Source organism: Pristiophorus japonicus, chromosome 4 (genome assembly GCF_044704955.1).
Source record: "Pristiophorus japonicus isolate sPriJap1 chromosome 4, sPriJap1.hap1, whole genome shotgun sequence".
NCBI lineage: Eukaryota > Metazoa > Chordata > Chondrichthyes > Pristiophoridae > Pristiophorus > Pristiophorus japonicus.
The window spans coordinates 8,512,596-8,533,393 of record NC_091980.1 but is presented as its reverse complement, the minus strand read 5'-3'; the positions used below and the strand labels follow the sequence as shown (position 1 = coordinate 8,533,393).

General features: G+C 47.9%; 1 long non-coding RNA gene across 1 annotated transcript in view; it reads right to left on the bottom strand.

The window, feature by feature from the left end:
- The window catches only part of LOC139261989 (uncharacterized), a 38,767-nt gene extending 22,158 nt beyond the window's left edge, over positions 1 to 16,609 (bottom strand). Inside the window, exon 1 of the long non-coding RNA XR_011592853.1 lies at positions 16,476 to 16,609. This is a non-coding gene — a long non-coding RNA (uncharacterized lncRNA). The remainder of the gene's footprint in view (positions 1 to 16,475) is intronic.
- Positions 16,610 to 20,798: the final 4,189 nt, after the last annotated feature.

The window sequence follows — 20,798 nt, the reverse complement described above, 5'->3', positions numbered from 1 at the left end:
TCGCCAGTTATTGTGCTCCGAACACACATGAGACTGCACACAGGGAGGTTAAAGTAACAGTGACCTCAGTCTTTAGTAAGACACTCCAGAGTGAGGAACAGGCCTTAGGGGCCGGCATATATACAGCTTCCAAGAGATGCTGGGATCCCTTGGGACTTCAGGGGATGAACTCCCTGGTGGCGGAACATGGGAGTGCCTGCTTTACAGATACACAACAGGATGAGTCTACATTTTAAAGTTAAAACTTTAATGAATAAATACAATCTGATAGAGAATTCAAGCTCTGCAGCCCGGCTGCAGTTTTGAAAAAACACAGAGCACATTGCATTAAGTCATCAATCAACTTGACATTTTAGGACCTTGGGTAGCGGGCCAATTAAAGGTTAACAGACTATCAATTGAGCCAATAAGGTCAAAGAAGGTGAGTTCTTTTCTGTAAATTGAACCAGGTATAAGTACAGCCATTTTGGCCATGTGGTCTCAGAAGGACAAAGGCCTGGCTTAAAGCCAAGAGCTTGTTGCTGCTGCCAGAATAAAATTACATTAAAACTACAACCGGAGTTCGTATTTCATTGAAAATTAACAGATCTAACAATTTTGGCATCACGAACACGATCGTCAAGGGAAGAAACTGAATTTTGGACATCGGACCTACATACTGAGGTAAGGACTCCTCTTTATAAAAGTCCTCGGTCAAAAGTCTAAATTCGCCTCTCCTTCTACGCGATTCCGAAAGCCTCCGGTTTGTGAACCCTCCGGTTGGTAGTCGGCTCGAGGTCCCATAGACGTCTAACTTCGGCGGTGTGTTAGTTAATTAATCACCGACCCACTGATCGGCTGGAAAGCCTACGACTCGAGACCCCAGTAAAGAAATCAGTATTATGGCAGCAGGAGATAAGAGCAAAGAATTGCCTACAACTGTTAAAGGCGGACGGGCACCACCTGAGGTTTCGATAGATGAAATCCTCCAACAGTTGAAAGAATACATAGAACAACAATTCAACTTATCTAAAACCTGTATTAAGATCGAACAAAAATACGGTACCTCCAAAGGACAATGGTCCTTGGACGAGATTAAAAGGGTCTGAGGTAAAAACGACCCGTATGAAAAATAAAGAGCGAACTAGATGGTCTCTATGGGACAGATCCGACAGCGGAATGAAATTATACTGCATTCCCAACATGATAGGGACCTGACCAGTACAAAGGACCAATTGCAAGCTGTTTGTGCACAGCTGCGACAGAAAAGATTTGAACTTGAAAAGTCGGAAGCGGAAGTTAAAGATCTTAAAGGTGAAATTAAAGAATGGAAAAAATCATTCGGTCAAGAGACAGTAATAGGAAAAGGAAAATGTATCGGTCAATTCCCAGGGTACCCATGTTTGGAAAAATTAAAAGCACAAACCCGAAGACACGACCGAGGAATAGATACGGATTCTGAATCCTCTGACGATACAGGGTTGGAGGATGAAGAATTAGGGGTGCGCTTTGCCCTGTTTAAAAAATGACGAGTTGTAGTCAAATCAGAATTGACCGCGAATGAGGGCGGAACCAAAAAAACGAGGAAAAGGGTGTATGCAGAATACTTAGTTCATGATCCGGCAGACCCAGAGAAAATTGATAAATGGTCCAAGAAATTGCCCAATCCAAAGAAAGGGTGAGTAAAAACGTGGGACCAATTGGACCGCTTAAGAAACATATATCAACTTCATCCCTGGGACGGAGTGCAAATTTTCACCATAATGGTGCCAAAAACACAGGGAAGAAAATTGCACGACAAGGTAGATGAAGCTTTGGGGCAGAATGAGCAAGAATTAGACGCAGGATGGGAGGCGATTAAACACTGGCTGCAAGCCTTCAGTCCAGCTAAGACAGACTGGGGAAAAATTGCAGCCTGCCAACAGAAAGGAACAGAGGAGGTCCTGGAGTATGACGAGCGGTTTAGATGCACGTGGCTAGATCATTCGGGTATGAATAATACGGATGAGGAAATGGATGAACAAGTGTTTGGACCCCTGAAAGCAGCTTTCGTGGCAGGTCTAAAGCCAGAACTGTCCAAAATGCTTAAGGTAGTGTTACCGGACTGGGAAGGTAGAGGAACTACCTTTGCAGCATTGGTGGATCGATGTAACCAATTAGATCGGGATATGGGAGCTAAAGTCCGAGCTGTACAGGCTATGGGATGGAAATCCCAGGATTCCGATAAACAGTCATTCGGAAAATTACCCGGAAAATGTCATTATTGTGGGAAAGAAGGTCACTGGGCCAAGACGTGCAGGGCAAAACAGCAAGGCCGTGGCTGGGGAAGAGGACGCAGCCAGGGATACAATTCAGCCAACAAGCCAGACTTGTCACAAGATAACGACCTCATAGAAGCATTTAAGCGACTGACAATACAACAACAGAAGGAGTTACTTGGGATAGCAAAAAACGATTAGAGCCCACCCTGGCCCCCCTCCTCGCACTAATACAACAAAGGGGAGATGGGCTATATATAACTGTGAGGGTGGGCGATAAGGATGTGGACTGTCTTTTAGACACAGGGGCGGAATTAACATGCTTACCCCTACAGTATGGAGACTTTTTGCCGTTGGATGGTAGGGCACGTACAGCCTATGGAGAAGTTAAAAGGACAACACCGGTACTTATAGGGCTGGGTCCACATGAACTAACCACGCCGGTCTGGATAGGCCCAATAGATCAACCCCTTTTGGGAATGGACGTTCTAATCCAAATAGATTCATCGTTGCATTTCGAGGATGGTCGGGTGACATGGTCAATTAGAACTTTGAAGAAAGAAGAATTGAAGGAACACCCGATATGGGCTAAAGATAAGAATGATTGTGGCCGACTCCAGATGGAGCCTGCGTCATTTACCAGGACCAAGCCTCCATGCACTAAACAGTATCCCATCAGTCCAACTGCCATCGCGGGAATCTTACCGGTTATTCAGCAATTGGAGAAACAAGGGGTGCTTATTAAAACGTATAGCTCCTCCAATAGCCCCATGTGGCTGGTACAGAAATCTAATGAAATTTGGCGTTTGACTGTCGATTATAGGAAAGCTAACCAGTGTATTGATCAAAAAGCTCCTTTGGTCGCAGATCCCTCCACCATTTTTAATGCCCTCAAACCGGAACATAAATATTTCTCGGTTATAGATATGGCCAATGGATTTTGGTCGGTGCCGCTGGCACCGGAGGTTCGACAGTGGTTTGCTTTCAAGGTCCAAGGACAACAGTATACTTGGACCCGGTTACCGCAGGGTTTCCACAACAGTCCTACGGTATTCCACATGGCTTTACAAAGCCATTTGCGAGAATTACCTCCCGTCATCCACAGTCATCCAATATGTAGACGATATCCTGCTAGCTTCAAACACGGAAGACCAGCATGAACAAGATTTACGAGCTTTGCTGGACCACCTTTGGCTGAAAGGACATAAAGCCAGCATCGGCAAAGCACAAATATCCCAAGAAGAGGTTGTATACCTGGGACAAAAGATTTCACAAGGAAAGAGAGAACTTACCCAGGATAGAACTGCAGCCATTCGGGCTGCTAAAAAACCCACCACTATTCAGGAACTAAGGTCTTTTTTGGGATTATGTAACGTTAACAGAAATTGGATTGACTCCTTCACACAGCTTGCTCAGCCATTGAATGATATCTTAAAGGGGAAACGTGCCTCTAAAGAAGCCATCACCCTCACTAAGGAACAGCAAGAGGCCTTCCTGAGTTTGAAAAAGACTTTGTGTTCGGCACTGGCTCTGGGAATCCCCGACAATGGTAAGCTATTTACCCTGTTTGTCCATGAGAAAGAAGGATATATGACAGCTATATTGACACAAGAACATGGGGATCGGCAAAGACCTATTGGCTATTATTCGGCAAAACTGGATGCGGTAGCCCTCGGATGGGGAAGTTGCCTAAGGGCCATGGAAGCTACATGTTGAGCGGTAATGATCATTGCAGGTCTAGTCCTCGACCAAAAGCTGATTGTCAAGTGTCCCCACACCGTGCACATTTTGCTGTCTATGAATAGAATGTCTCAGGTGACGGCAGCTAGATGGACCCACTGGACAGCAGTTTTGGAAGCTCCTAATCTCCATATTGTCCGGGCCAGCCCGGTTAATCCCATGTCAGAATCGAGGGAGCAAGAGGGGAGAGAATGTGAAGAGCATGACTGCATGGAGATTTTAAAAGAAACAGAAGAAGCAGCCTTAGCAGCAGAGGAGCCTCTACACAACCCAGACCTCATCCTGTTTACAGATGGTTCCTCCTTTGTTGACAATGGTACCAGAAAAGCAGGATGGGCAGTTACAACCTTATATGACGTAGTGGCAAAAGGATGTTTACCCTCAGGAACGTCAGCACAACAGGCCGAGTTACGGGCCCTGTCAGAAGCATGTCGAATAGCAGGAGGACAGACAGCTAATGTCTACACAGATTCGCGTTATGTTTTGGAGTCGCTCACGACTTTGGTCTGTTATGGCGGAAAAGAGGATTCCTCACTGCTGCTGGTACACCTATCCGAAATGGAAAAGAAGTCCGAGACTTACTAGAGGCCATACAATTACCTCAGGAAGTGTCCATCCTGAAGTGTAAGGCCCATACTAAGGAAAATACCACAGAAGCACAGAGAAATGACCAAGCCGACCAGGCAGCTAAAGATGCCGCCTCACAGGGCGTTCCCCCAGAAGAACCAAGAGATTGAAAGCACTCAGGACTCTGACACGAGACCTTCAAACAATGCAAGGCGAGTGCTCCCGAGAGGAAAAATGGACATGGATTGAGGCAGGAATGAAGCTATGTGAAGATGGTGTCTGGAGACAAAGAGTTACCGACAAGCCAGTCGCGCCACAAGCGCTTATGCCTTTTTTAGCCCAACAGATCCACTCGTGGGGGCACTTGGCCTCACAACAGATGACGGCACGGTTCCAGAAAAGCTGGTGGGGTCGGGGATTTAAAAAACATGCCCAGCTGGTAACAGACCGCTGTGTGGTCTGCCAGAAAAATAATTCTGGACCCATCACGGTAATGCCCCAACTGAGGCCCCCTGCCCCTGTCGGACCATTCCAGCATCTGCAGGTTGATTATATATCTCTTCCTTCATGCCAAGGATACACTAACATTCTTGTCATGATCGACAGATTCTCTAGATGGATAGAAGCTGTCCCAACTAAAAGAGCCACAGCCAATCACACAGCAAAGGTCTTGTGTAAGGATTACATTCCCCGATGGGGAGTCCCGAGTAGCATTGACTCAGATCAGGGAACACACTTCACAGGTGCTGTCTGCCAAGAAGTCTGTAGGTTACTGAACATTACGTGGGATTTACACTGTCCTTATCATCCACAATCATCAGGACAAGTAGAGCGAATGAATCGAACTCTGAAACAACAGCTTGCCAAATATCACCAAGAAGGAACACCATGGCCCCAGGCACTACCAATAGTGCTATGTAGCATTAGGGCAACTCCGAACAGAACTACGGGTCTAAGCCCATTTGAAATTATAACAGGAAGACTCATGTCGCTGCCAGGAACTATTGATTTACGGAAAGCTGATGTTCACTTAATGAGTGACACTTTGTTATCACACTGTCAGAACTTAACCAATGCTATTAGTTCTGTTTCCCGACAGGTATCGGCAGCTTGGGGTAATCCACCCGAAGGAGGACACGGCATCATCCCGGGAGTCTGGGTGTATGTGAAAAAGTTGCATAAAGAACCTTTGGGTGCCAAGTGGGAGAGACCTTATCAAGTGTTATTGACCACCCAGGCAGCTGTTAAAGTCCAAGGAAAGAAAGCCTGGATCCACGCTTCACACGTTAAACGAGTACCCGTAACTGAAGCTGAAATCTAATAAGGACAATTACTTTTTGCGAAAATGTATAAATTTACTGTATTACCGACTGTAGGTTTTCTAGGCATAGGCCTACTTCTTACTAGCCGACCCTCTGCACCAAAGGGAAATAGTAGGGTAGTAAGGGAATTATATGTAAATACCTTTTTATATATGTCATACATTTATGCCAAACAAGGTAACATTTCTAGTTGTTGGGTGTGTGCGCATATTCCTATTCACTCAAAGGGAGGGGTTCCCTTGAGGCCAGTTCCCTTGAATATCTCGGAAATGGCTGAGTGGATAATTAATCAAAACAAAACAGGCAATGCGTTTCAGGATACGGAAAACTGGGCACGTAAATGGAAGTCAGCAGGTTACAATCTGACTATCTTTGAAGGGGGATACCAACCGTGCTACAATAATTCCAAACGGCCCCCATTTTTTGTTGTCACTAATACAACGGGAATAGGAAGACCGGGGGAATCGGTCTGTCTGATTAGAAACATCAAAGGAGGCCAAAATATGGGGTATAGTAACTGCTTCCAGAATTATAATGTAATCAAGCCACGGAACCGTCCAAACTGGGCCGATGTGGGAATTCTTAACGTAACAGGGATTCTGAATAAAACAGATGGAAAAGCCTGGACAGGCCCCGGAGTGTTGCTGACAAAGAAACAGCTAACCTTCATTGCCTATAATGGCACCTATTGGGTGTGTGGCCACAAGGCCTACCCTTGGCTGCCCCAGAATTGGACGGGATCCTGCTATTTAGCCTACATTGTGCCTTATATGTATCATATAAAGTTACTGTCGGAACATTTACACTGTCCTAAGAGAGCTATCACAGAAACAGAGAGCTTCTTTGCCATTCTGATTCCCAGGTATGGGACCGCCAGATTGGCAAGGGAATCCATTAACATGGCATCCGTTGTGGAACGAGTAGCCAATGATACCTCAGAGGCCCTAGTTAAAATCAATGCAGAAATGGTAGCAATCCGCACAGTAACCCTATAGAATAGACTTGCCCTTGATTACATCCTGGCTGAAAAGGGAGGTACTTGCACCCTACTCGGAACTGAGTGTTGCACATATATCCCAGATAGCTCCGAAGAAATTACCCACTTAGCGGAGCATATCCAAAAGGAGGTAGAAAAACTTAAGCAACCCCCATCATTCACTTTGTGGAGTGGAGTCACTGAATGGCTAGGTTCAACAGGAACTTCATTGGTGGAAGGTTTAATTCTATTTGTTGTAATTGTTTTACTTTTATATTGTTTGTTTATGTTGATTAAATGTTGTTGCGACCAGGCGGCTGTAGCTGCTGTCCCGCAGGTGAGACACCTTGCAGGTCCCAGCAGACCGTCTGTACATGGCACAGGGGTATGTTATGCTTAGGGGAAGGTTGTTTACTGGTTGAATTAAGATATTGATTTGGATTAAATTGAAATAAGTTTAATTAACCTACTAAAACCAGACTTCCATTGTGGCCACGATGGAACTCGGGTTGGTGTAAATTTGTGTGGAAGCTACTAGTCCGGACATGTGGCGAAACACATCGACAAATTTTAGAAGGAAACTCTATTAACATGTATGAAATTATTTTGTAGAATGTTTAACCAGTGATACCTGATGTTTTATGATTCAGTTTGTGAAAGAATCAAAGGGGGGATTGATAGAGAATTCAAGCTCTGCAGCCCGGCTGCAGTTTTGAAAAAACACAGAGCACATTGCATTAAGTCATCAATCAACTTGACATTTTAGGATCTTGGGTAGCGAGCCAATTAAAGGTTAACAGACTATCAATTGAGCCAATAAGGTCAAAGAAGGCGAGTTCTTTTCTGTAAATTGAATCAGGTATAAGTACAGCCATTTTGGCCATGTGGTCTCAGAAGGACAAAGGCCTGGCTCAAAGCCAAGGGCTTGTTGCTGCTGCCAGAATAAAATTACATTAAAACTACAATCAGAGTTCGTATTTCATTGGAAATTAAGAGATCTAACACAATCGTTAGGGCGAGTTTACATTTATAAGTTAAAACTTTAATGAATCAATACAATCAGCTACAAACAGTAGCAAAAGATGGACATTACCAGCGTGCATGTACAGGTTCTGTGCCTGGAACCCGGTGCCGGCCCTGCTCCCGTTCCCAACGTCAGCGGCGGCCACGAGAGACAGCGGCTGCAACAGCGTGTACACACACTGGCAAAGTGAGGGCAGAGGAGGATGATTACGATGACTGAGAGAGAGTGTCTGAGAGAGAGAGAGAGAGAGAGAGAGTGTGTGAGAGAGAGAATGTGCGAGAGAGAGAGAGAGAGAATGTGTGAGAGAGAGAATGTGCGAGAGAGAGAGAGAATGTGAGAGAGAGAACGTGCGAGTGTGAGAGAGAGAGAGTGTGTGAGAGAGAGAATGTGCGAGTGTGAGAGAGAGAGAGTGTGTGAGAGAGAGAATGTGCGAGTGTGAGAGAGAGAGAATGTGAGAGAGAGAATGTGCGAGTGTGAGAGAGAGAGAGAGTGTGTGTGAGAGAGAGAATGTACGAGTGTGAGAGAGAGAGAGAGAGAGAGAATGTGAGAGAGAATGTGCGAGTGTGAGAGTGTGTGAGAGAGAGAATGTGAGAGAGAGAATGTGCGAGTGTGAGAGAGAGAGAGAGTGTGTGAGAGAGAGAATGTGCGAGTGTGAGAGTGTGTGAGAGAGAGAATGTGAGAGAGAGAATGTGCGAGTTGAGAGTGTGTGAGAGAGAGAATGTACGAGTGTGAGAGAGAGAATGTGAGAGAGAGAGAGTATGTGAGAGAGAGAATGTGCGAGTGTGAGAGAGAGAGAATGTGAGAGAGAATGTGCGAGTGTGAGAGAGAGAGTGTGTGAGAGAGAGAATGTACGAGTGTGAGAGAGAGAGAGAGAGAGAATGTGAGAGAGAGAATGTGCAAGTGTGAGAGTGTGTGAGAGAGAAAATGTACGAGTGTGAGAGAGAGAATGTGAGAGAGAGAATGTGCGAGTGTGAGAGAGAGAGAGTGTGTGAGAGAGAGAATGTGCGAGCGTGAGAGAGAGAGAGAGAGAGAGTGTGTGAGAGAATGTGCGAGTGTGAGAGAGAGTGTGTGAGAGAATGTATGAGTGTGAGAGAGAGAGAGAATGTGAGAGAGAGAATGTGCGAGTGTGAGAGAGAGAGAAAGAGTGTGTGAGAGAATGTATGAGTGTGAGAGAGAGAATGTGAGAAAGAGAATGTGCAAGCGTGAGAGAGAGAGAGAGTGTGTGAGAGAATGTACGAGTGTGAGAGAGAGAGAGAGAATGTGAGAGAGAGAATATGCGAGCGTGAGAGAGAGAGAGAGAGTGTGTGAGAGAGAGAATGTGCGAGTGTGAGAGGGTGTGTGAGAGAATGTATGAGTGTGAGAGAGAGAGAGAATGAGAGAGAGAATGTGCGAGTGTGAGAGAGACAGTGTGTGAGAGAATGTGCGAGCGTGAGAGAGAGAGTGTGAGAGAGAGAATGTACGAGTGTGAGAGAGAGTGTGTGAGAGAGAGAATGTGCGAGTGTGAGAGAGACAGTGTGTGAGAGAGAGAATGTGCGAGTGTGAGAGAGACAGTGTGTGAGAGAATGTGCGAGCGTGAGAGAGTGTGAGAGAGAGAATGTACGAGCGTGAGAGAGAGAGAGTGTGTGAGAGAGAGAATGAGCAAATACATATGAGCACAGTGTTTGGTAGGCCATTTTTCCAAATTATTTGGAGCTGTCTTTTCACTTGTTGGCAACAGAATTTTAAATCTTGTTACAACGGTTTTCCGTCGGATCCGTGTACGGATAATCGAGGGTTGCCTGTACATCTTTTTTTAATCAACCCATGAACTCAGAAGGAGGACATCACTAAGCAGCAAAACCATCAAAATGAATTCTTAATCTTTCCCATGCCCTGTCTCTGCTTACTCAACCACATCCGGGCGTCACGTGTGGGCTGCAGCCCTCTGAGACCGAGACTCACAGATTAGCTTTCCTTCATTTCTCTGAAGCTGCATTATATCCAGTCTCCAAGCACATTCATTGACTCCTCCTCCCACAGACACATTGTCACCCAGCCAGAGGTAGACTCACCCTCCCGTCCTCGCGCTAATACGGACCACGAGAACACCAGTGATAGGAGCAGGAGTAGGCCAGACGCCCCTCGAGCCTGCTCTGCCATGCAGGATCCCACAGGGACCCTGGTTCCGAATGGTTCGAAGCTGACCCGCACTGCTGATCATCGACCTCAACTCCACTGTCCCGCCTGATCCCATATCCCTCGATTCCCTTAGTGCCCAAAATGTTATCGATCTTGAATGTACTCAAAGACTGAGCATCCACAGCCCTCTGGGGTAGAGAATAACAAAGATTTGTAACCCTCTGAGTGGAAATTTCTCTTCATCTCAATATCCTGAGACTATTTCCCCCTGGTTCTAGACTCCCCAGCCCGGGGAAACATCCTCCCTGCATCTACCCTGTCAAGCCCTGTAAGAATTTTGTACATGTGACTGTTTATCAATTTTTCCATCTTTTCGAGGTTAGTATGCACACACGCCACATACTGCACAAAAGTTGGTCATCTGATAACCTGAAGGGTTACCACAGTCGATCTATTTTCAGCCTGTGTGAAACACAAATCTTTTATAAAGAAAGAGGAAGTCTTGACTTCGACATGGAGGGTGGGCGATTTGAAGTTAGGCTAATGGTGTAAAATGGGCGATAGCATATTATGCATAAGGAGGGATATACAGGCAACTCTCAACAATCCGGGTCCCTCGGGCATTGGGCTATGCCGGGTAAATGATTTCTGCGTTAGAGCGATTAACATTAGAAAGTTAAAACCCGATGCCTTCCCGGGCCGAAATTTTAGAACATAAGAACATAAGAATTAGGAGCAGGAGTAGGTCATCTAGCCCCTCGAGCCTGCTCCGCCATTCAACAAGATCATGGCTGATCTGGCCGTGGACTCAGCTCCACTTACCCGCCCATTCCCCATAACCCTTAATTCCCTTATTGGTTAAAAATCTATCTATCTGTGACTTGAATACATTCAATGAGCTAGCCTCAACTGCTTTGGAAGAAATTCCTTCTCAACTCGGTTTTAAATTGGCTCCCCCGTATTTTGAGGCTGTGCCCCCTAGTTCTAGTCTCCCCGACCAGTGGAAACAACCTCTCTGCCTCTATCTTGTCTATCCCTTTCATTATTTTAAATGTTTCTATAAGATCACCCCTCATCCTTCTGAACTCCAACGAGTAAAGACCCAGTCTACTCAATCTATCATCATAAGGTAACCCCCTCATCTCCGGAATCAGCCTCGTGAATCGTCTCTGTACCCCCTCCAAAGCTAGTATATCCTTCCTTAAGTAAGGTGACCAAAACTTTAAATCCCTTATTTTAAATCCGGTTACAACAGTTTCCCATGTGCGGATAATCGCGCGTTGCCTGTACTTGCATTGGAGGCAGTTCAGAGAAGGTTCACGAGAAGTCCTTCATTGAAACACCTGTGAACTCATCCCTTTTTGGCGTGGAAGCAAGTCATCCTCGATTCGAGGGACTGCCTATGATATGAAGAGGGTTCCGGATTTGAATCCTAGGCCTCTGCTGAGTTTGGGGAAGGTAGTACAATTGATCTCAATGCCCCTGGGATAGAACGGGAAAACAATACGGATCGCTTTCTTGAGACCATCCTGGGAAGCGCACTTCTGTGAATATCTCAGGAGGATAGGACTGAACACAACTCTGAGGCCCTCCACAATGGAATAGCCGGCTGAGGCTCATATCGAGACACATACACGACGAAAGCCCATTGCCAGATCGCGGTGAGCTGGCACCATGCTCAGAACCTCAGCACGTGCCATTGCCTCCAGGAGAGGAGGGGGAAAAGTGCATTGGAGGCAGCTCAGAGAAGGTTCACTCAGTTGATTCCTGAGATGAAGGGGTTGTCTTATGAAGAAAGGTTGAGCAGGTTGGGCCTACACTCATTGGAGTTCAGAAGAATGAGAGGTGATCTCATTGAAACCTATAAGATTCTGAGGAGGCTCGACAGGGTAGATGCAGAGAGGATGTTTCCCCTCATGGGGAGAAACCAGAACCAGGGGGCATAGTTTCAGAATAAGGGGCCACCCATTTAAAACGGAGATGAGGAGAAATTTCTTCTCTCAGAGGGTCGTGAATCTTTGGAATTCTCTGCCCCAGAGAGCTGTGGAGGCTGGGTCATTGAATATATTTAAGGCGGAGATAGACAGATTTTTGAACCATAAGGGAGTCAAGGGTTATGGGGAGCGGGCGGGGAAGTGGAGCTGAGCCCAAGATCAGATCAGCCATGAGCTTATTAAATGGCGGAGCAGGCTCGAGGGGCCAAATGGCCGACTCCTGCTCCTATTTCTCCCGATAGTCAATTCCTTGGAGAGGGTACAAAAGAGATTCATCATTGAATCATAGAATGAGACAGCGCAGGAGGCCATTCGGCCCATCGTTCCTGTGCTGGCTCTTTGTTTGAGCTCTCCAATTAGTCCCACTCCCCCTGCTCTTTCCCCTTAGCCCTGTCATTTTTTTCCCCTTTCACATACTTATGTGTTGACCTTGGCTCAGTAGCACTCTCGTCTCTGAGTCAAAAGGTCATGGGTTGAAGTCCCACTCCAGGACAATACTGAGGGAACGCTGCTCTGTTGGAGGGGCAGTACTGAGGGAGTGCTGCACTGTCAGAGGGGCAGTACTGAGGGAGTGCTGCACTGTCGGAGGGGCAGTACTGAGGGAGTGCTGCACTGTCAGAGGGGCAGTACTGAGGGAGTGCTGCATTGTCGGAGGGGCAGTACTAAGGGAGCGCCGCACTGTCGGAGGGACAGTACTGAGGGAGCGCCGCACTGTCGGAGGAGCAGTACTGAAGGAGTGCCGCACTGTCAGAGGGGCAGTACTGAGGGAGTGCTGCACTGTCGGAGGGGCAGTACTGAGAGAGTGCGGCATTGTCGGAGGGACAGTACTGAGGGAACGCTGCACTGTCGGAGGGGCAGTACTGAGGGAGTGCGGCATTGTCGGAGGGACAGTACTGAGGGAACGCTGCACTGTCGGAGGGGCAGTACTGAGAGAGTGCGGCATTGTCGGAGGGACAGTACTGAGGGAGCGGCGCACTGTCGGAGGGGCAGTACTGAGGGAGTGCTGCACTGTCAGAAGGGCAGTACTGAGGGAGTGCTGCACTGTCAGAGGGGCAGTACTGAGGGAGTGCTGCATTGTCGGAGGGGCAGTACTAAGGGAGCGCCGCACTGTCGGAGGGACAGTACTGAGGGAGCGCCGCACTGTCGGAGGAGCAGTACTGAAGGAGTGCCGCACTGTCAGAGGGGCAGTACTGAGGGAGTGCTGCACTGTCGGAGGGGCAGTACTGAGAGAGTGCGGCATTGTCGGAGGGACAGTACTGAGGGAACGCTGCACTGTCGGAGGGGCAGTACTGAGGGAGTGCGGCATTGTCGGAGGGACAGTACTGAGGGAACGCTGCACTGTCGGAGGGGCAGTACTGAGAGAGTGCGGCATTGTCGGAGGGACAGTACTGAGGGAGCGGCGCACTGTCGGAGGGGCAGTACTGAGGGAGTGCTGCACTGTCAGAGGGGCAGTACTGAGAGAGTGCGGCATTGTCGGAGGGGCAGTACTGAGGGAGCGGCGCACTGTCGGAGGGGCAGTACTGAGGGAGTGCTGCACTGTCAGAGGGGCAGTACTGAGAGAGTGCGGCATTGTCGGAGGGACAGTACTGAGGGAACGCTGCACTGTCGGAGGGGCAGTACTGAGGGAGTGCGGCACTGTCGGAGGGGCAGTACTGAGGGAGCGGCGCACTGTCGGAGGGGCAGTGCTGAGGGAGCGCTGCACTGTTGGAAGGGCAGTACTGAGGGAGCGCCGCATTGTCGGAGGGCAGTACTGAGGGAGCGCTGCACTGTCAGAAGGGCAGTACTGAGGGAGCGCTGCACTGTTGGAAGGGCAGTACTGAGGGAGCACTGCACTGTTGGAAGGGCAGTACTGAGGGAGCGCTGCACTGTCGGAGGGGCAGTACTGAGTGAGCGCTGCACTGTCGGAGGGGCAGTACTGAGGGAGCGCTGCACTGTCAGAGGTGTCGTCTTCTCGATATAACCCTCAACAAACATCACTAAAAAAACAGATCATGGGGCCATTATCACATTGCTGTGGGAGCTTGCTGTGCCCAAATTGGCTGCCACGATTCCTACATTTAAACAGTGACTGCGCTTCAAAAAAAGTATTTCATTGGCCGTAAAGTGTTTTGGGACGTCCTGAGGTAGTGAAAGGCGCTATAGAAATGCAAATTGTTTCATTATTAGACTGTCGTTGAGTGCTGGCGATTTGGCAATCTAATCCTGTAATGACACATTAGCACTATCGTGGTTAGGTATGACTGCCTTTCGATCTCTTCCTTTCCATGGCTACTGTTCTCTGAGACGTTTTAACAGGAGCAAGAGGACGCAGATTAGATTATAAGTAGCCTGTTCCCAAACGACAGCAGTCTCGCTATCAGAGAAGGCGGGCTTGAATGCAAATAGCTTTTACAATGACGTTATCTTATTAAACAGAACAAAAACATCCCCAGCATCGAGGCATTGACCACGCTCGACCAGCTCCGGTGGGCGGGCCACATTGTCCGCTTGTCCGATGCTAGACTCCCGAAACAAGCGCTCTACTCTGAGCTACGTCACGGCAAGCGAGCTCCTGGAGGGCAGAGAAAACGCTTCAAGGACACCCGCGAAGCCTCCTTGAAAAAATGAAATATCCCCACCGACACCTGGGAGTCCCTGGCCCCATACCTCATAGGGTTGTGTTTTCCTCAATCTTTTTACACTGGTTTAAGATTCAATACACCCGGATCAGGCCCCGCTACACTGCACTGGCCACACGTCCCCATAAGAACATAAGAAATAGGAGCAGGAGTCGGCCATTCGGCCCCTCGAGCCTGCTCCGCCATTCAATACGATCATGGCTGATCTGATCATGGACTCAGCTCCACTTCCCCGCCCGCTCCCCATAACCCTTGACTCCCTTATCGCTCAAAAATCTGTCTATCTCCACCTTAAATATATTCAATGACCCAGCCTCCACAGCTCTCTGGGGCAGAGAATTCCACAGATTTACGACCCTCTGAAAGAAGAAATTCCTCCTCATCTCCATTCTAAATGGGCGACCCCTTATTGTGAAACTATGCCCCCTAGTTCTAGATTCCCCCACGAGGGGAAACATCCTCTCTGCATCTACGACCCAGGTCGACATTGCGTGGTTTACGCCGATTGCGCTGGTTCGAGGCGGCTCTTCAAATTGCGGCCATTTCTTTTCTTAGGTCCCTCGGACAGGCACGTCTTAAAAGTTTTGTCATATCAAAAAATATTTGATTTACCAAGAAACTGACTGGTGTCCACCACCGGAACTAGTAAGTGTTTCAGTACAGGTTGTTTTAAGTGATCTGCAGTGATTTAAAAGCGGGTTATTCTCAGGGGGAGCACAAGGCACTCATTAAAAATGCTTACTTTTGGCAATAAACCTCTTTTCAGCCAAGCTAGTAAAACTGCACCAGGTCACCGCCAACGTTCCCGCTGAGCTGCGCTGCTGTACAGTGCTCTGGAGATCCTGCACAGGCCTCTCGCCGGCTCGTGCACGGGGGAAACCGTGCATGCGCGGAAATCTGAACGGGCCGCATGGCCACTTAAAGGGACCACGCACCAAAACAAATAAGCGGGAATGTATGGTGACCACTCTTGGATACATCGGGGAACACTTTGAATGGAAAAATATTTTGTAAACGTTCTATTGCGCTGACTGATTGCGCTGGTTCATGGGAGATTTTACGTTTTGTGATGAACTTGCAGCCTAACGTAACTGGTGTAATTCCAAGCACATTTAGGGTGCAATTTAAGTGCATTTTTGTTGCAATTTCAAGCGCATTTATGTTGCAATTTCAAGTACATTTTTGTTGCAAGTTCAGCGCATTTTGGGTGGTATTTCAGCACATTTTAGGCGCAATTTTAAGTGCATTTTTGTTGCAATTTCAAGTACATTTTTGTTGCAATTTCATATGCATTTTGGGTGGTATTTCAGCACATTTTAGGCGCAATTTCAAGCGCATTTTTGTTGCAATTTCAAGTACATTTTTGTTGCAATTTCATATGCATTTTGGGTGGTATTTCAGCACATTTTAGGCGCAATTTTAAGCGCATTTTTGTTGCAATTTTCAGCGCATTTTTGTTGCAATTTCAAGTGCATTTTTGTTGCAAGTTCAGCGCATTTTGGGTGCAATTTCAAGCGATTACACCCAAAGCAGAAACTTTATCCCAAGCTTGGAACTTCGTGAATAAAACACTGATAAGTTTGCCCGAGACACTCTGGTCTTGCTTTTAGCTCTTCGTTTGCTTTTCTCTATTCCAAAGATCGAGCGATTAGTCTCACCGTAGCTCGGCTCCTGAGGCAGTCTCACAGTGACGTCTGAGACACTCAGCTGGGGCTGCTCACGCTGCCTTTTGTTAAATCGACTCAGAGCTGGTGGGGAGGGGAGGGTGGGGAGGGAGAGAAAGCGCATCAAAACAGTCACCGTTGCTTCTGCTGGGGCCGTCCTAGACGCCCGACTAACCCGATCTGTAAGGGGAGGTTAAAAGAAACATTCTACATACCCTGGAGTTATCCCAAGGCGATGGGGCTCGGCGAGACCTGGCCGTGCGTGTGTGTGAATGTCTTCAGGCAAGCTCCCCGTCTGCTTTGCCTGCCTGCTTCCTCTCTCGTACCACATACCCCGCCTGCTCGTGACTGCCCCTATTCAGCAAAAGGCAAGACAGCAACAAGACTCTTCAGGAATAAATCTTACGTTTCACAGACACTTTCCTTCAGTGGAAAGTTTCATTCGCAAGTTTCCTTTTGTCTAGCTTTGGCGAGGCAGGTTATGGAAATTAAAATGGGAAGTGCTATAAATAATGGGACAGAAACCCAAGTCCGTGCGGAGTGTCTACGCACCCGGGAAGGCATCACAAAAGCCGGTTTTCGGCGTGCAATGCGTATGCGCTGAAAACCAGCTTTTCCGATCTCTTCCGCATCTCGGGAGCGAGGACATTTCCACAGGCAAGATTGCGGGATTTACCCATATCTTGCCCAGCAAATGTCCTCAAAGTTCTTGCATCTGATAAAAGCCGGCGCATAGGCTACTGTTACAGGGATAAGAGTTTAAAAACATACAAAAATATAATTAAATGAAATTAAAAAACACATTATTTTTGAAAACTCTGCCCACTTTAACCATAATTTTAAAAACTTTAAAAACTCGGAAATGTTTTTTTTCTCTAAGATATTTATGAACTTTTAATTTTAAATTATGTGAGGTGTGTTTTTTTTTATTATGTGTTTAGTGCGTTGGTTATTTTTTTCCTCATTAATAGCAATGGGAACTGGTAGATACGGAGTTATTGCTATTAATGGGAAAGCTGTGGAACGCTGCACCTGATTGGCTGAGCAGTCACACGTGACTGCACCGTCTCCGTGGGAACCAGGAGGACGGAAGCGCGCTCCGCAGCGCGGGAAGAGAAGGCCCCCCCCCACCGGAATCCCACGCTACTCCCGGGACCACCAGGCACTTTCGTAGAAACGTTTCAGGTCGAAAGGCAATTGCCCCCGCGGGAAGCCTGTGACCCCAATAAAACCGGAAAGTCCACAACAACAACTTGTATTTATATAGCGCCTTTAATGCCGTGAAACGTCCCAAGGTGCTTCACAGGAGTGTTGTGAGACAAAAACTTTGACACTGTTATCTATGCAATAAAGGTAAAAAAAACTGAGTACTGTTTAACTGAACAAGGTCCACCCTTGGCTCTGCTTTATTTAGGCCCAAAGTGCCTGACTCACAAAAATGGCTGGCCTTTTATACCAGAGCAGCACCATGTGTGTGCTGGCCAGTGGCCTCCGACAATGGCACCATCTGGTGGCTACAAACAGCATGAACATACATGACAGACACCGAGCCAGAGAAGGAGAAATTAGCGCAGGTGACCAAAAGTCAGAGAGGTGGGTTTTAAGGAGCGTCTTGAAGGAGGAAAGAGAGCCGATGATTTGAGTGTCAGCTGTGGCTCAGTGGGTAGCACTCTCAACACTTTTATTAATACTGGACAGCTGAAAATGGGTTTATCACCCAAAATAAAAGGAGGAGAAGGTTATGCTGCTGATGGGGTGAGATGAAGCAGAAAATGGGAGGAGGCTGGTGTGGAGCATAAACACCGGCACGGACCCGTTTCTGTGCTGGACACACAATGTAATTCCACGTAATTTGCCTCCGAATCAGAAGGCAATGGGTTCAAGTCCCACTTCAGTACTCCCCTGCTCTTCTTCACACGGCTCCGGTTGGGGTGGAGTGTAGAATGTTTCAGTATAAGGGGTGTCGCAGTTATGTGGGGCGGACTGGTTGGGCTGGGTGCTCTTTGCCTTTCCGCCATTGTTCATTGTTCATAGGTTTATATGTAACCTCCAGGGCTGCTGACCGAGGGCCGTGCGGCTCTGTGTCAGCCGGCGCGGACACGATGGGCTGAAATGGCCTCCATCTGCGCTGTAAATTTCTATCCCCATTGCAAATTCCAGGCTACATTCTCTATTCATTCCATCAAACTGCTTCATAATTCTTTAAATCATGCATCGATGGGCAATATTGTTTCCTCCAGTGTACAGGTGTACAGACAATGTATTGAAGTGGAAGGTGCAATTTCTTCATGAGTTCGACGGCTGCGAAGCCAGGTCGCCGATTGCAGTGCGGGCAGGCACAGCAGGAGGGGCGAAGGAACGGCAAGAGTTTGTTGAGGGAAGTGACCGGGGCCCAGGAGAGGCGTGAGTCTGGGGCCCAGAAGAGGCGAGGCCCTTGCACGGTAAAGCGTCACCAACACCTGCCTGCATGCCTGCAGTGCTAACGTGGGATAAGCTCAACCAGAAAAAAACCCCAACTGACGATAGATCCACCCACACCAACATTCCCCCACACTGCAGCCTGCTGGACAGTATTTCAGCTCGCTGCTACACCACATGTAACCAGCAAACCATGTTCTCCAATATAGCTCTCGTCCCATCTCAAGTGTCAGCCGGGGCTGAGTGAAGCACTTTGGTCGCAGTCAGAAGGTTGTGGCTTCGAGCCCCTCTTCAGGACTTGAGCACGTAATCCAGGCTGGCACTGCAGTGCAGTACTGTGCGAGTGCGCTGTATTGTCAGCTCCTGGCCTTAGGACAACAGAGGTTCCCCTGTCTGCTTGCTCTGCTGCTCTCCCGGTTAAAGACCCCATGGGATTAATTGAAGAGCATGGTTCTCTCTCATCCAACAGCACTGAAAAAAACTCCCAACTTAAAAAATTTTTTATTCATCCCTGGGATGTGGGCGTCACTGGCAAGGCCAGCATTTATTGCCCATCCCTAATCGTCCTCGAGGTGGTGGTGGTGAGCCGCCTTCTTGAGCCCCTGCAGTCCGTGTAGTGAAGGTGCTCCCACAGTGCCGTTAGGGAGGGAGTTCCAGGATTTTGACCCAACCACAATGAATACACCTGGAGTACTGCGTGCAGTTTTGGTTTCCATATTTAAGAAAGGATACACTTGCTTTGGAGGCAGTTCAGAGAAGGTTCACTAGGTTGATTCCGGAGATGAGGGGGTTGACTTATGAGGTTGGGCCTCTACTCATTGGAATTCAGAAGAATGAGAGGTGATCTTATAAGATTATGAGGGGGCTTGACAAGGTGGATGCATTGAGGATGTTTCCACTAATAGGGGAGACTAGAACCAGGGGGCATAGCTTTAGAATAAGGGGCCGCCCATTTAAAACAGAGAGGAGGAGAAATTTCTTCTCAGAGGGTTGTGGATCTGTGGAATTCGCTGCCTCAGAGAGCTGTGGAAGCTGGGTCATTGAATAAATTTAAACGATAAGGGAATAAGGGGTTATGGAGAGCAGGCAGGGAAGTGGACCTGAGTCTATGATCGGATCAGCCATGATCTTACTGAATGGTGGAGCAGGCTTGAGGAGCCGTATGGCCTACTCCTGCTCCTATTTCTTATGTTCTTATGAAGGAACGGCAATATATTTCCAAGTTAGGATGGTGTGTGACTTGGAGGAGAACGTGGAGACGGTAGTATTCACATGCGTCTGCTGCCCTTGTCCTTCGAGGTGTTTGGGAGTTGCTGCAGTGTTTCTTGTGGATGGTCAAGGGTTATGGGGAGCGGGCAGGAAAGAGGAGTTGAGGCCAAGATCAGATCAGCCATGATCTTATTGAATGGCAGAGCAGGCTCGAGGGGCCAAATGGCCGACTCCTGCTCCTATTACTTACGTGCACACTGCAGCCGCGGTGCGCCAGTGGTGGAGGGAGGAAACGTTTAAGGTCATTCGCCTCACTGACGATTGTGGGACCTTTTACTGTGCACACACTAACTGCTGCATACCCCGATAAAACAAGCGACTGCAGATCAAAGCAATGGATAGGACTCTGGGCTGGCCTGGGACACTAATATATATATATATATATAATGACGAGTTATTTCTCTCCGCAAGGCACTGACTCCTGCCAGTGTTTGGCTGCGAGGTCATTGGTCGCCCACCAATACTTCACCCAAGTGACCGCTCCCGTCAGCAGGCTGAGACCCCGTGTCAGAGAGCATCAACAATTAGCTCAATCTGGGCTGGCCCAATGTCCACATATGTGCACCTTCTAGCAGCAATCGTGGGCTGACTGATTTATTGCCCCATCCCTTCCCCTCCATTTCCCCAGAACACCAAGAACTGCAAAGCTTCCGCCCACATGCAAGGGATCATCCAGCCAGCTCACCAGACACAGGGGACTGAACCTGGACCAGTCTACTCTGATTGGCTCACTACCACATCTGGCAATGCACTTACGCAACAAATCAGTCGGGGAAAGCACAATAAGCACGGATTACTATCGTGTGGGATCATCACTTGATTTTGGCCGGATTATTGTACCACAAACATCT